Raw genomic sequence first — 16,915 nt, 5'->3', positions numbered from 1 at the left:
GAATAACCACTGATGGATGGTGTAAAAGATGTCCCTCATAGATCAGTTGCACAAGTTTAAATAAAGTAGTATACTTAGTATTCGACAAAGGGGCATATAAACTATGATATTTACCAAGACAATATGAATTACAAAAAGTTTGTGGCTCTTTATTAATGTTGCAAGAAATTTTAAACAATTGTAGGACGTTATGTATAGCTCTAGGATTGGCATATCCTAACCTAGAATGCCAAATAGACATTTTATTTACAAGTAAAGAATCAAAATTTGACACTATACTATTGGGCATTTCATAACCTAAGCTAGATGGCTTGTGATCTAAGAAGTGTCTTGAAGTGCCCAATAGTTGAAGCAATAGAGGTCACTTTCATATAAAAAACCTTCAAGATGAACTTTTTTAGATCCAAGAGATTTGATAAAGCAATTGTTAGCATGGAATTCAAAGTAGACTTGATTTTCCTTAGCTAGATTAGAAACATAAATGAGATTTCTGGTTATATTTGGTACATGCAACACATAATATAACCTAAGCATGGAGTTAGACAAAAAATTGAATGCATTTATGAATGACAAATGGTTTTAACAACTAGATTATGTCCATTTCCTACTACCACTTTATTAGGCCCTTCATATGACTCAATAACATCCAAATTAGCTGGATTAAATGTGATATAATTTGAGGCACCTGATTATGTAAACCATGCTTGTGAATCAAGGTTTGGTGTAATGTGCAGTTGGTCTTGATGTGCAAGATATAATTTGGCTTGAGTGGGTGTCTTCTTCTGAGTTTTGACTTCATCCTAATGTTAGCTGGAGATTTCGACCATTAGGTTAAAGATCTTTGAAAATATTATGTTTTGGAAAACAAATAAAAATGGCTTTGTCGAAGCTATTTGTTAAATCCTTTTCTTTGGAGAAAGGACCTTTTTGTCGAAGCTGAAGACTTAGAAGATTTTAGGATCTCCACAAGTTCTCTTTGACAACAGCGTTTGGCAGATTTGAAGCTTCGAGCGGGAAAGATTTGAAATTCAAACGAAGTAGTTTCGTCAGGCGAACGCGTGGAAGCATCTGAGACACACAGCGCTTGAAAACGTCGAACGTGGCAATCATCTGTGTATAGACCGTTAGGGTCGAATTATTATAAATAGGAGTCTTAGTTTTAGATTTTAGGGTGTTCAAACTGATATACAAAATTCACCGAAAATACTCAAAGTATCGGAGCGCGAGAAACGAGTCTTTGCTGAAAATGTATGTATGAAGAACACCATGATTACCTTTCATGTTATCTTTTTTATGCGAGTTACTTAAACTAAAAACCATTTATTGTCTTTTCTTCTGTCGAATTGCCTTTATTTTCAACGTTTTTTCGTCGTTGCTTTTACCTTTGCATTTGCAATTCGCCAGACCTTTATTTCCAGCATCTTTTCAAACTTAAAACCTTTTACTTCAAGTTATTTATCTTTACTTTTGCCAATTACCTTTGTCATCTTTAGAAAAAAGCCTTTTTACAGAATTACTGTCATTTATCCTTTGTCTTTAAAGTCATAAATTTCGTTTAGAGTTTATTATCAAAGAACCATAATTACCATTCATAAACCAGAAACAAACATAATCATGAGTCAAATCACCATAACACTAGTTCTTGAGACACATGTCCTAGGATCAATCTAGTCGATTCTGTAAGTTACCAAGATTCATAATATTGGAGGACTAGCGGTTGTTTGCCATAAATTACTGGTAAACAAATTGGCACGCCCAGTTGGACCGTGTCAAAAGACATGTTAATTATAATAGTTTGCTTTACTTTTACAATATAAAATTGTTGTTATTATTTTGAGTTAAAAGATCATAGTGTTGCATGAACCTTATAAGTGGTAGGATAGCCAACAATTCGCAACCTATAACCAAAAGAAAAAACATAAAAAAGATGGTTAATACAACCAGTCAAGGGGAACAATTTCCTCCCCAGGGAACAAGCACAATCGGAGCAAGTTCGATTGATACATCCACTGAGATCCCTAGTATACAAGCCATACCAACATTTGGATCCATGGCCTTAAATAATTCGACAACAATGCCTATTATGTCAAGCGTAGCAGACATTTCTGCAAATTCAACCCCTAGGCCACCGGGATTTGAGAATTTTAGGCCTTTGAGAGAATACCCATATGGAACGCCATCTACTGCCATGGCAGGACTTCAAAATAATACTTCCATATATACTCAACCCCATAATACGGTTATTTCGCCAATTCAAAGTTCTGGTTCTGGCATGAACCTGTAGGTCGAAATACCCAATCACAGGGAGTATCCACCCTATTACCTACCCTTACAACGAATAACCAGGAAGCCTTTAGATAACAAATGGATGCTAATAACCATGATATGGTAGGAGTTCTTGCCAGAGAAATGAATACCATTTTTTCTCCCCTAATACAAAATGTAAATAGGACTAACAATGATAATGCCCAAACACACCAACAACTGTCAGCGCAGATGGGACACATAGCAGATTTCCTAGGCGCGCCTCAGTCCTCTGTTCGACGCAGACCAAACCAGGTTATAATTCAGGAAGAAGAAGCAACTATAAATCAGGTTCGACCACCTAGACAAGCGCGTGACGAAAGGGTCATGGGGGCAAGATTAGAACAACAGTCAGTTCGACAGGAAGTCCCTGAAGAACAACCTAGGAGAATAATGATGGTTAATAGATGTAGCGGGGTATTCGTTACCATTAGAGATATTGACCAAATCTAAGGTAAACCATACAAGTCGAGTCGCCACCACACTTCTATTTATCCAAAGGAATTGTTAGAAAGCGAAGAAAAACCTAAAAGTTTTATCGAATCAAAAACTAGTAAAAATGTCAGAGATCGGGGTAAGGGGGTTGGTTATGCAATGGGAAGGTTTTAAGCACCCAAAACATCCTAGGTACTCCTAGGGAGCCCTTTTCACATTTGTTGTAAGGTTGGTATTTTGTGAAAAATTTGTTTGTGCAAACATGATTGAAGAGATGAGAAGAGAATATACAAATTATTTACATTTTGTGTTTGGATGGATAAACCCATTGCCTACGTACCATCTTAAAAAAGATTAGGATCAAAACCTCGTAGTTTGGGGTAAAAATCTCAAAATAAGTTGGTGAATTGATTGGTCCAAAAGCCTTAAGGTCTTTTGTTATCCAAGGGAGAAAACTCAACCTAAAAATCACAAATCCACCATGCGAGGATAGCTTCAACATGCTAGTGAGGGGTTAACCCTATAATAAGCATGGAAGACTCATTGTCCATCACTAAGGATATAGGTGAGTATTACATCTATCTCAAGGATAACTCAAACCTAATAGCTAAAGGTTATGAAAATTTTTGATTAAGGAAGTGGCCATTGAAACCACAAAAAGACATTTGAATGAGTTATATTTACCAATGAAAGGTGTGTATAAAATATGGTCAAAGTTGATTTAAAAGTTCAATTCAAAATAAGTGTTATGAAAAGAAAGTTTGAAAATCAAAAGCATAAGGCTTAGGTTTCTAATGTTTGAAAAGAAGTGTTAAATGTTTGCACAAAAGTTTTGGCTTGGGTTAGAGTGGAGGGAAGAAGAAGAATGGCTAAAGTCCTAATCATACAAGAGATAAGGGATAAGAAACAAGACCACAAATGGAGTTCCTCTCTTGAGATCATATTGATGATCCAAGTAGCTCCCATCCTTTGGAATATGCAAGCAAAATAATAGTAAGCTCAAGCAAACAACACAATCACACAAACTTCTTAGAAGATCTCCCAGTGTATCTTGTATCTTTCACTTTGGATGAACATGACAATGGTTCTTCAATTTGAGCTCTCATAGAATTCCCTAGAACAAGAGCACATACATCAAAAAGTTTTATGAAGCAAATCAAGAATGGACAAGAGTGAGTTTAGAGGTTTGGTCTTTCTAATCCATCTTCAACATTTAAAGTCCTTTTACTCCAATTTGCATAGGGAAAGTCCTGGAAACTAAGTCCATTTGTCCATTTCTTTGCATTTGGTCCACAACAATCAAAACAAAACACAAGCACAATGATATATACACAATTATATGCTCAAGTGAGCAAAAAGAAAATTGTATTAGCATAAACATGTGCTCAAGTGAGCAAAGAGCAAAAGCAAATGAATAGTATGTACAAGAATAGTAAATTGCATAAATGTAAAAAGCAAGAAGTAAATGTTAATGGTTAATGGTTAGTGTTAGTAGTTAGTGTGCCATAAGGCAAATTTAGCGCTATGTTAAGATATCGTAATTGGACTTATGTAGAAGTCACAACTATCTGAGGCCGGTCAATAATAATGTAGGCAACAACACAAGTTAGAGGTCTTGATTAGTGAATCAAACTCCAACAACTTGCCATGCCAAAAAGAAGATGAGAAATGATCTTGTATTGATTTAGGTCCTTTGCATGATTTAGAAAGCAATCTATCCTTAATGCAAAGCCATTCACTTAATCCATGATCAAGATGAATTAGATTTGAATCAAGGAAGATTAAACCTCCCTAATCAATGCTAACCACCAATCTTTAACTCATTGATCAAAAAAAGAAAAAGAAGAAGGAGAAGAAGAAGAAAGAAATGAAGAAAATAAATTGCATTAAATGAAATGGTATGCATCAATCAACAAGTGTTGACCAAAGATAGAGGAGATCAAGGTCAAACAATAGAAAACAGAAGCAAAATGAATATTAGAAGTCATGAAATAAAAAAAATATTTTTGGCATTTTTAATATTTAAAATAAAACTTGAATTAAAATATTAAAGAAAGGTCAAACTTCAAACTCACTTCAAATCAACTTTGAAAAGTCCAAGTGAATTATCCCAAGTTCAACAAGGTCAAACAAAGTTTGACAAAAATTTTCAGCATTTTTAAAAGTCAGAAACTATTTTTAATCAATTAAAAATGAATAAAAAATAACCTAATTGAACTAAAATCTCAAATAAATCTCAAATTAATTAGTAAATTGATGAGAATATTTTTCATAGATCTATCATCATTCAAAGAGGTTGAGAAAATATTTTTGTATTTTTTGAATATCAAAAACTATTTAAAATGAATTAAAAATAACCAGAAAAGAGAAAATTATTAAAAAATAGCAAATGATAAAATACAAAATATTAAAAATCATTTTTAGAAAGTAGAAAATAAAAGAGAAATAATGCAATTGGTCCGTTGGACCAATAATGAAAGAGATATGAATTTTAGAAAATGAAATGGAATTAAAAAATGAAATGGAAATTAAAATCAGAAATGGAAAATATGAAAAATCCATACGCGTTGGATGGTGTCTCATTAAATGACGTGGAGGATCCAATGGTATTGGCATGCGCGCGCACCATAAACCTCAGTCAATGAGTAACATAATGAATAAAAGAAAGTCATAACATCCAATGGACCTGATTAGATCTGGAAGCATGATCCAACGGCTGTGACTTAATCTGGCAAACAGACGGTGGCCAGCGCCACCGTCTTCTCCGGCTAGCTCCGGTGAGAGCTCAGAACTGCAGAAGAAAAAATGTGCATGAAAACGCACGATCCAGGTACCATTCGAAAGGTGAAGTGATGTACATCACTCCTATGCCACTCAATTCCACTTTAGATCCCTATTAAGAGAGAAATCAGAGATGGAACTTTGGTGGTGTTCAACTGAACTTGCTTGATTTCAAAAATTAAGAACACAATAATGATGCCTCTATATAGAGGACTTCAGATCACACATAATCAAGGCAAATGGAGCAATATATGAGGTGTTTCGAAGCAAAATGCAGTTGAGCAAAACCTTTGGATTGTGAAGAATTGAGTCACGATCTTTGGTTCCTTTTGCAAACAGAAGCTTCAATGGATCAAGGTGAAGAGGTTTAGGAACTATGGATCTTAAAAATCAATCAATGCAATTGAATTTTAGATATGATATTTTTAGAGAAAAATGAGATTTGTTCCTTTGGTAGGGGTGTGGATTCAATTCAGCAGAGGTTTAGGCGCCATTAGGTTGAAGAATTGTAAAGCTATGGCATGGTATTTATAGATGGAGATGGCTGAATGTATGAGCTAACTCGTGTGCATGGGAGAAGAGGGCCTCCATGCATGGGCCTGTACAGGAGCATGGAGGGCCCAATTCTGATTGGAATTGATTGCTATACATCCCCAAATGAGAAATGGATGTGCAGGTTGAATGTTAATGGTTCATGCAATGTGTTTGAAATGAATTTCCAAAAATGCACCTAATTCTTCATGTCTTCGAAAATGATGCTTCCAAACTCCAAATGCAACCTTATGAGTAATGGTTAGAAAGCTTGTTACATAAGGAACAAATGCTATGTTGATCAAAACTCCAATTGGGCCTTGGAAATTAATGAAATTTGAGCTTGAAGTGTAGGGTGCAAAACATGCATATGTGAAGTTTCCAAATTTGGCCAATGTTCAAGCCCCTCTGTCTCAATGATGCAAGCTCCAAATGATAAAATCCTCAACATTAAACTTGTAGACCTTTTCAAGACAATCAATTTGGACTTACATTTTGCATCATTTGGATTTTTGATGAAGACGTTATGGACACTTGAAGTTGGACTTTTTCACATTTCAATGCATTTGATCCAAAGTGACCTATAATGTTTTGCATTATCACATGTATTTCTTTTGAGATTTTGCAATTTTAATCAACATAAAATTTGAAGTAGACACAATAATATTTCCAATGCATTAAGTCTCATCCCAAAATCATGAAAAATGAATGAGTTATGTTCTTGGGAAGTTGACCCAAAATTAGGGTTTCAATCAAAATGACCTATAATGTCTTGGAATGGATGATGACCTTCCAAGCTTCAAATAAATTTTTTATGAACATGAACGTTGTTCATATTGTCCTTAAGAACATTTTTGATCTTGGGGTCATCTCCATTTGACCAACACATAAAAAATAGGTCTCAGTGCATTTCAAAATAGTCAGATGAATTGACTGATCAACTTCTCAAGTCCACACCTCATGTCTTGATGAATTGATGATTGAGGACACTCAAATAAGTTCAAATATGCATGAAATGATGAATTAAATAACTTCCCTTGATTGTATCTGACCATGGGCTGAGGTTGTTTCATGAACAAGGCACAGTTGATGAGCAAATGAATTAGGGTTTCCTTGGGAAACAAACCTCAAACCCCTTGACTTGCTTTGATCAAAATGATGAATTGAGAAACTTAGGAGGAATATTTGATGGATGAGAGCTTTAGGAACCATTACCATGCTTGCTTTCATCTTCTCTTGACCATATCATTGCACAAAGGATCTCCTAGAAGCTTTGGATCTTGTGACTGCTTAAGCTACAAACAATGGATGTTAGTGACATATTTTTGTGCTTTTGGTTAGTAAATAAAAATGAGAAAAGCAATAATATACAATTCAAGCATGCTTGGTGATCTCAAACCACTCACAAGAGAGATCCCACCCAAAGGGAAAAAGCCAAGGTGCTTATGACCCTTGAGGCTATGCAAATGAAATGTTATGATGCCATGAGGGATCTTAGGGTCAAAATTGGGGTCTTACAGATGCCCCTATTTAAGGTCATTCTAGCCGGAGAAGTGAAGGTTAAAATCTTCGTCTCGACGAGGTAGAGTGGGCTTAAATAATAACAAAGAGACGAATTTTGGTCCCTAAGAGACCTCATGATGCAAATGTATGTATGCAAAAGGGTAATACTTTGTGGGGATATGTATCCACAAAGAAGAAAAGAAATCTGGAGAAACCGACAGTCCATATGAGTAATTCACTCCATGGGACAGAGACTCTGGGACTCTTATGGGGATAGAAAAGAGATAAATTGCGCGAGAAGGTCACGACTTAGAACTTGTTGAGAGACACGAGAGGGGTTCTAATGGAAATAAATCAATGGAAGGACTCAAGCTGGCTCAAAGGTGCATGTATTAGGGAATATGCCAATACAGCGGAACTATCCACAAAGGATACTTCGGATAAAATCCCGGACTCATATGGGAAAAATCCACTAAGGGACTTCGCTGGGGAAAGTCCAAATAGGACTCCTCCGGGGAAACACCAGGGCGAGGTATTACCGGTTATTGGGTGATAAGCTCAAGGAGACATGTGATCAAAACACCGGTATAAGGGCGAGAGAACAACATGCTCAGGGAGAATGAATATCTAAGACCGGTATAAGGGTGAGAGATATCAAACATCCGAAATCATATGAGGAAACCTAAAAAGGTATATATCAGCTCAAGAAAATCTGACTCCACAGGGGACAAAAGTCATAATAGGGAGCAGAAGGGAAGGAACACCAGGGATACCGGTTACTGGGCATATAATAGGTGACCGACCAAGCGTGAATTGGGGAATATTTCCAAGACACTCATCATCCAAAAGAGAGCTAAAAAGCAAACTCGATTACAGGATGGGCATTCAATTCCACAAAAGGGAATACGAATCTTACTCGACGGGGGAAGAACAAAAGACTTCGACCAAAAAGCGCATGAGATATATCATCTATTACCGTCAGAACATAGATAACATACTCGCATGGAAGATTATCCACAACCGGTTACTGGGTTAATAAAGGATAAATCGACCGACAGGAAAGGGCATCGGGATACCAAATACTAGGCACAAAATGATGACCAATCACAAAAGGAGAACAATCATTACCGACAAAAGGCAAATGAAAGATGACCCGCTGGGGATACATTGACAAAGGCAATGATCTGGGAGATATATCTCCAGTTACTAGGAGATACACTCAAAAGGTGAAGGAATATCAATACCGAATGTTGGATAAAGATAACCGTCAAAGAGGGAATTACATCTACCAGGTACTGGGTAGAAAACCACGGAAGAGTAACCGTCATCGGTTAGGATGAACAAAAAGGTTAACTCTACAAGGGGATAAAAATAGGGTTTACAACTACCAGTATAAGGGTAGAAAACCACAGACTCCGCCGTGGAAAAGATGGATAATTACTGGTTACTGAGCAATCATTCATCTGAACTACAGGGAATCGCAGGAAAAAAGACACGAGAAGCCAATCTAGGATCAAACTAGAGAGGCACGGTGAAACAAGACTTGTCCCTATGAGGATATAACTCAATGGGGAATTCCATCCCAATATATGTGTTGGGAGGAAACAGAAATAACCATCATCCACGAGGATATAACTCGGTGGGGACTATGGAAGGAAGGATAAACACTTTCTGCTTATGGGGCTGACTCTACATGGAGAGATCAAACACAAACATCTGCTTGGGGAAGCATATTACCAACTAGCAGGAGATAACAAACAAAGATATATGGCAAAGAATGGAACATGGATATCTGAATGTTAAAATTATGCATATATGCGTGGTTTACGTATGATGAATGCTGACAAACAGATATTTCTAACCCAAACAAGTCCAATGGTCAATGGACAAACATCCGGTACTACATCTCAAGAGAGAAATCCAGGCCCAGTGGACAATATCCAATCTGATGAGGGGAAAGAGATACCAGGAAACAAAGATCTCTGCAGGGGAATGAATATCAGCCATTCCGACTGGGGACAAGATCATCACACAGATGAACTCCGCCGTAGAAGCAACTCTACTGGGGACATATAAGAGGAGGGGATGGATCTCTAGGGAACAACCATCAATCAGAAGCTTCCAAAGATCACCAAATATTGCCCTATCAAAGAGATCACATCTGCTGAGGAGGAAGGATCACTACTCTGCTGAAGGAAGGAGGGATGAATATCTTTACCAAACACTCTGCTCGAGAGAAAAACCACAAAAGGCTCTGGAGGAAGAGGATACAAGCATGCCAGGAATATGAACAAATGCCTTACCCTGTTGAGAATCATACCATCTTTGGGAGAGCACTGAATACATCCCCAGTATCCTTTTTATCATTGTGAATGTTCACTTTGTTTAAAAACAAGTTATGAAAAATTTAATTATTTAAAACAACGATATTTCTCAATTAAAACATGAAAAATATTTGTTGAATGAAAAAAAAATAAGAGTGCAAATAATTGGATAAAGGCTCATATTTATTTGATGGAATGGTAGTCTGCAAATGGCAAGACTCCATAGATCTTTACAAATTCGAAATTGGTGATATATATTGGAAAAGGGCTACATTGAACATAATGACCATTTCTTCACAAACTCTGAATCCGATGTATTCGAAACTTCAGTTGATGATGACTGAGCGAGAATCTCTGACAGATGACAGTTTGTAGAACAAAGTCTTGTCAGGATGCAGTTACTTGCCAAATCCCTAATTTTTGCCTAGATTGCCCCAAGATGAGGTACTCAATCTAGCGGGATACATATTCATTTTTTATGTCTCTAACTTTTTCCTGGATCGCCCTTTCGGGTTTTCAATCCACCGAGACGCTCATTTTTGCCTAAGCCGCCCTTTCGGGTTTTCAACTTAGCGAGCTATTCTGTTTTTATTTTTAGGCGAAGTATTTCTTGACTGCATCTGAATTCACAGGACGAGTGAAATCCTCCCCATCCATAGTTGTATGTATCAAAGCACCGCCTGAAAAGGCTCTCTTGACAACATATGGACCTTCATAGTTTGGAGTCCACTTGCCCCTGGAATCGGGCACGAAAGACAAGACTTTCTTGAGCACAAGGTCACCCTCTCGGAACACACGAGGCTTGACCTTCTTATCAAAGGCTTTCTTCATCCTTTGATGATATAACTGAGCATGGCACATGGCAGTCAATCTCTTCTCTTCAATCAAATTCAGCTGGTCATAACGACTCTGAACCCATTCAGCATCAGTCAACTTGGCTTCCATCAAGACTCTTATTGATGGGATCTCCACCTCTACTGGGAGCACAACCTCCATGCCATAAACAAGAGAGAAAGGGGTTGCCCCTGTTGAAGTGCGGACAGACGTACGATATCCATGCAAAGCAAATGGAAACATCTCGTGCCAATCCTTGTACGTAACAACCATCTTCTGGATAATCTTCTTGATGTTCTTATTAGCAGCTTCAACAGCCCCATTCATCTTGGGTCCGTAAGGAGAAGAATTATGATGTGCGATCTTGAACTCGCTACACAGCTCTTTCATCATCTTGTTGTTCAAGTTAGATCCATTGTCAGTAATGATCTTATCTGGCACACCATAACGGCATATCAGTTGATTCTTGATAAACTTCACAACCACCTGCCTGGTCACATTTGCATATGATGCCGCTTCCACCCACTTGGTGAAGTAATCAATTGCTACGAGAATAAATCTGTGACCGTTGGACGCTTTCGGCTCTATCATGCAAATCATGTCAATTCCCCACATGGAGAAAGGCCATGGTGATGAGATCACATTCAGAAGTGTCCAGGGAATATGAATCTTATCCGCATAAATCTGACACTTATGGCATTTCTTCACATATTTGCAGCAATCAGACTCCATTGTCAGCCAATAGTAGCCTGCTCTCAACATCTTTCTAGCTATGGCATGTCCATTGGAATGAGTACCAAATGAACCCTCATGGACCTCAATCATTAACAGGTCTTCTTCGTGTCTATCCATGCATCGGAGCAGAACCATGTCAAAATTCCTCTTATAAAGCACATCGCCATTGAGATAGAAACTGCCTGACAATCTCCTCAAGGTCTTCATATCTTTCACAGATGCCCCAGACGGGTAAATCTGGCTCTGTAGAAAGCACTTGATATCATAATACCATGGCTTATCATCTTGCACCTCCTCTACTGCAAATACATGAGTTGGTCTGTCCAAGCGCATCACAGTAATATTGGGAACTTCATTCCAAAGTCTAACCACGATCATTGAAGCAAGTGTAGCAAGAGCATCTGCCATCCGATTCTCATCTCGAGGAGTATGATGGAAGTCAACCTCAGTAAAGAACGTTGAAATCCTCCTCACATAATCTCTATATGGGATGAGGCCAGACTGATTCGTTTCCCATTCACCTTTAATCTGATTAACAACGAGGGCCGAATCACCATAAACATCGAGATGCTTGATCCTAAGATCAATACATTCTTCCAATCCCATAATACAAGCCTCATATTCCGCCATATTATTCGTGCATTTGAAAGTTAACCTTGCTGTAAAAGGAAAATGTGTGCCCTGAGGAGTAATAATCACTGCCTCAATACCATTTCCATATTGATTTACAGCGCCATCAAACACCATACTCCATCTGGAACCAGGCTCTGGCCCTTCATCAAGCGTAGGCTCATCACAATCTTTCATTTTCAAATACAGAATCTCCTCATCTGGGAAGTCATACTGAACTGACTGATAATCCTCGATTGGTTGATGTGCCAAGTGGTTAGCCAAGATACTACCTTTAATTGCTTTCTGAGCTCGATACTCAATATCATACTCAGATAACAACATCTGTCAACGGGCAATCCTCCCAGTTAAAGCAGGCTTCTCAAAGATATACTTAATTGGATCCATTTTGGATATCAACCAAGTCATATGATTCAACATATACTGGCGTAAGCGCTTAGCAGCCCAAGCCAAAGCAGAACATGTCTTCTCAAGCATTGAGTATCGAGACTCACAATCAGTGAACTTCTTACTCAGGTAGTAGATAGCATACTCTTTCTTTCCTGATTCGTCTTGCTGACCAAGGACACAACCCATAGAGTCTTCAAGAACTGTCAGATACATAATCAACGGTCTCCCTTCCACAGGCGGGGATAGAATCGGAGGCTCAGACAAATACTCTTTAATACCGTCAAAGGCCTTTTGGCAATCCTCGGTCCAATCATGAGACTGATCTTTCCAGAGGAGCTTGAATATCGGCGCATATGTGGCAGTCATGTGGGATAAGAATCTGGAAATATAATTCAAGCGGCCAAGAAAACCTCGGACTTGCTTCTCAGTTTTGGGCACATGCATATCTTGTATTGCTTTGACCTTTGCAAGATCAACCTCAATACCTCTTTCGCTAACAAGAAAGCCCAATAACTTGCCGGAATGGACTCCAAATGTACACTTGTTAGGATTCAGACGAAGCTTGTACCTCCTCAGACGCTGAAAAAGCTTCAACAAGTGCTCTACATGTTCAACTTCCGTTCTTGACTTTGCAATCATATCATCAACATACACCTTGATCTCCTTGTGCATCATATCATGAAACAAGGTAGTCATAGCTCGTTGATACGTGGCTCCGGCGTTCTTCAAACCGAAGGGCATCACTCGATAACAAAATGTTCCCTAAGGCGTGATGAATGTTGTCTTCTCCATATCCTCGGGTGCCATTTTGATCTGATTATATCCGGAAAATCCGTCCATAAATGAGAAGACATTGAATTTAGCTGTATTATCTACCAACATATCAATATGTGGTAGAGGGAAATCATCTTCCAGACTCGCTTTATTCAAGTCTCTATAGTCCACACACATTCGGACTTTTCCATCTTTCTTAGGCACAGGCACAATATTGGCCACCCATTGAGGATATGTAGAAGTCACCAGAAACCCCGCATCAATTTGCTTCTGAACTTCCTCTTTGATCTTCACTGCCATATCAGGATGAGTTCTTCTGAGCTTCTGCTTCACAGGCACGCACTCAAGCTTCAAAGGCAGGAAATGTTGCACGATATCAGTATCTAGACCAGGCATGTCTTCATATGACTAGGCAAAGACGTCTACGTATTCTCGTAGCAACTCAATCAACCCCTTCTTAACAGATTCTTCCAGGAGTGCCCTAATCTTCACTTCTCGCACACAATCTTCAGATCCCAAGTTGACTGTTTCCAGATTCTCAAGATGCGGCTGAATGACCTTCTCTTCATGCTCAAGTAAACGGGTAATCTCGTCAGGAATCTCTTCAATATCATCTTCTTCTGCCCCAAATACAGGGAATTCAAAGTTGGGAGATGGCGTTGGATCATTATGTTCAATGGGTTTGAGCAACCTGCATAATGATTTTGGATATAAAAGATTTTAGAATTCAAACAAAGCAAATCATTATGCATATGAAAAGATTGATTTTATTCTTATTTTTAGGGTTTTATGTGATCACCAATTTCATGCAAAAGTGAAAAGGGAAAATAATTGGAAAAACAAACATTTAACATGAATTTATTGATTGGAAATATCATTGTATTTATGCGCCAACAATGTCATCACTCCTCCTTTTGGCATGGGAGGAGGGTTTTCAAACACAATGAACATTACTTTGACTTATGGATAACTGTTGGAATATCAACAACGACCCAATTATTGCAGATCCCTCCAGGGATGATGAAGTTGCTAGAATCCTCTTCATCCTCTTCCAGAATGGCAGCAACCTCTTCATCTTGACCGGTGTGGATGAACCCACCACTCTTGAACAGCCCTTGCTTGTTGAAGACACCAGAGGAATAGCCTATTCCAGCCCAGGATTTGTTGTCTTCCAGCTCAATCATTTGCCCCAATCCAGCAGTCGCACCATGCTTAATGGCCAACTTATCATCTTTATAGGAAGCAAATGAAGAAGTTCCCTTCTTAATAGGTTCAGCAATAGATAAAGCTTGGAACAGCGTTCCAACTTCATCCTCAGCATCTATATAAGAGAAGGAAGACAAATGGCTAACCAGGATAGCCTTTTCTCCCCCTACCACCAGCAGCTTCTTATTTTTCACAAACTTCAGTTTCTGGTGTAGGGTGAATGTCACGGTGCCTGCCTCGTGAATCCATGGTCTGCTTAAGAGACAACTATACGATGGGTGAATGTCCATAACCTGGAAGGTAATCTGGAAATCACTTGGTCCAATTTTGACTGGGAGATCAACCTCTCCAATCACAGTTTTGAGAGACCGATTGAAAGCCTTCACAACTACCCCACTCTGCCTCATGGGAGGCCCCTGATATGATAACTTTACAAGAATGGATTTTGGCAATACATTCAATGATGACCCAGTGTCCACCAGCACATTGGACATGGCGTCATCTTTGCAGCTCATAGATATATGTAATGCCAAGTTATGGTCTCTTCCCTCCTCGGGGAGATCAGCATCACAAAAACTTAAATTGTTACAAGCGGTAATATTTGCAACAATACTGTCGAAATGTTCAATCGTGACGTCGTGATCCACATACGCCACATCCAACACCTTCTATAGAGCTTCTCGGTGTGGTTCTGAATTCATCAGCAAGGATAATACAGAGATTTTGGATGGCGTTTGTAGAAGCTAACCTACAACGTTGTACTCACTTCTCTTGATGAGCCTCAGCATCTCATCACAGTCTTCTTTCGTATTGCCACTCGGGCCAACAGAGACAAAAGTTTTTAACGTAGAGGTGGGTTTAGCAACAAGTGCCGGATTCGGAACGTTCACAGCATTCCCAATCGGACGTTCAACATAATCAGCGATATCATTCCTTCGAGCATCAGCTTGCGGCTTTGGCGGAGTCGAGAAAACACGACCGCTCCGGGTCAGGCCACTGACGTCGGCAATATTAACAACAAATGAAGAGGGCAGGGGCACCTCTTTCCCATTCTCCAATGCTACAACATTATAGCGATAGGGGACCGCCTTCTCAGAAGAATACGGTACAGGGCCGACTGGCTTAATGGTCAAAGCAGGAGAAATCTTATGCTTGCTACCATCATACTTGATGATAATAGGCTTGGGGATCCGGAATACTGGAGAAATCACGTTGACTTCATTAGTATCTTCGCCAACATTTCTGTTTTGAAGGATCTCAATGACTCCCTCATCCAGCATTTCTTGAACATCTTTGCGCACTTGGCGACAACCTCTTTGATTGACAGAACAAACTCGACATCTATCATGGTCATGCTCATAATGACTATAATCACACAGCAAACGATGCATCTCGACCAGAGATTGTCGAATATGACTGACGTATTTGACTTTGTACTTGCCAGGGCAGCCCTGGACCATGTTGACAGATTTCCCATGCTCGGGCAATGGGTTCTTCTTCACGTTAGGACCTACGTCCTCGAAACACAGAATACCACATCTTACAAGGTCTTGAACCTTGGTCTTCAAAGGGTAGAAATTTTCCACGTCGTGGCCGGGAGCACCGGAATGATAAACACAATGTAATTTGGGCTTATACCACCATTGAGGGTTAGTAGGTATAGCCGGTGGGTCTCGTGGCGTAATCAACTTCCTCTCTATCAAAGAGGGATATAATTCTGCATATGTCATCGGAATAGGATCGAAGGTGACCCTCTTCCTCTCGTAGCTTGTGCTGGTTTGACTAATATTTCGAGGCTGGTAGGCCTGCTGATGAGGACGGTGCTATTGTTGTTGATATTGCGGATGTGGTTATTGCTGATTATTGTTGTGTTGCTGATATTGCTGATTATCTCTAAAGACAGGTGCTATATGAGCCACCTGGTGCTGGTTACCGGCAGGACGCACGGTCTTCCTCCTCACTGAGGGTCTTCTGGGTTTCACATGGGAGGTCACAGCATGTGCCTCACCATCTTTCTTCTTCACAAACGCCCCATAACGTTTGGCAGAAGAGCCTTCTTCTATGGTCAGGCGCCCTTCCCTGACCCCTTCTTCTAGTCACATCCCCATGTTCACCATCTCGGTGAAGTCAGAAGGAGCGATGACAATCATCCGCTCATAATAAAAAGAGCTCAAGGTCTTCAAAAAGATCTTGGTCATCTCTTTCTCTTCTAGCGGGGGCACGATCTGTGTTGCTAGCTCTCGCCACCTCTGGGCGTACTCTTTGAATGTTTCTTTGTCCTTCTGGGACATGGCCCTCAATTGATCCCTATCGGGAGCCATATCCACATTGTATTTGTATTGCTTGACGAAGGCCTCGCCAAGGTCATTGAAGGATCGAATGTTCACACTGTCCAAACCCATATACCAACGTAGGGCAGCACCGAACAAACTGTCCTGAAAGTAGTGGATGAGCAATTGGTCGTTGTC

The sequence above is a fragment of the Lathyrus oleraceus genome, chromosome 1, assembly GCF_024323335.1.
Source record: "Lathyrus oleraceus cultivar Zhongwan6 chromosome 1, CAAS_Psat_ZW6_1.0, whole genome shotgun sequence".
Classification (NCBI taxonomy): Eukaryota; Viridiplantae; Streptophyta; class Magnoliopsida; order Fabales; family Fabaceae; genus Lathyrus; species Lathyrus oleraceus.
The sequence above is the reverse complement of the archived record's forward strand: the minus strand, read 5'-3'. Positions refer to the sequence as shown.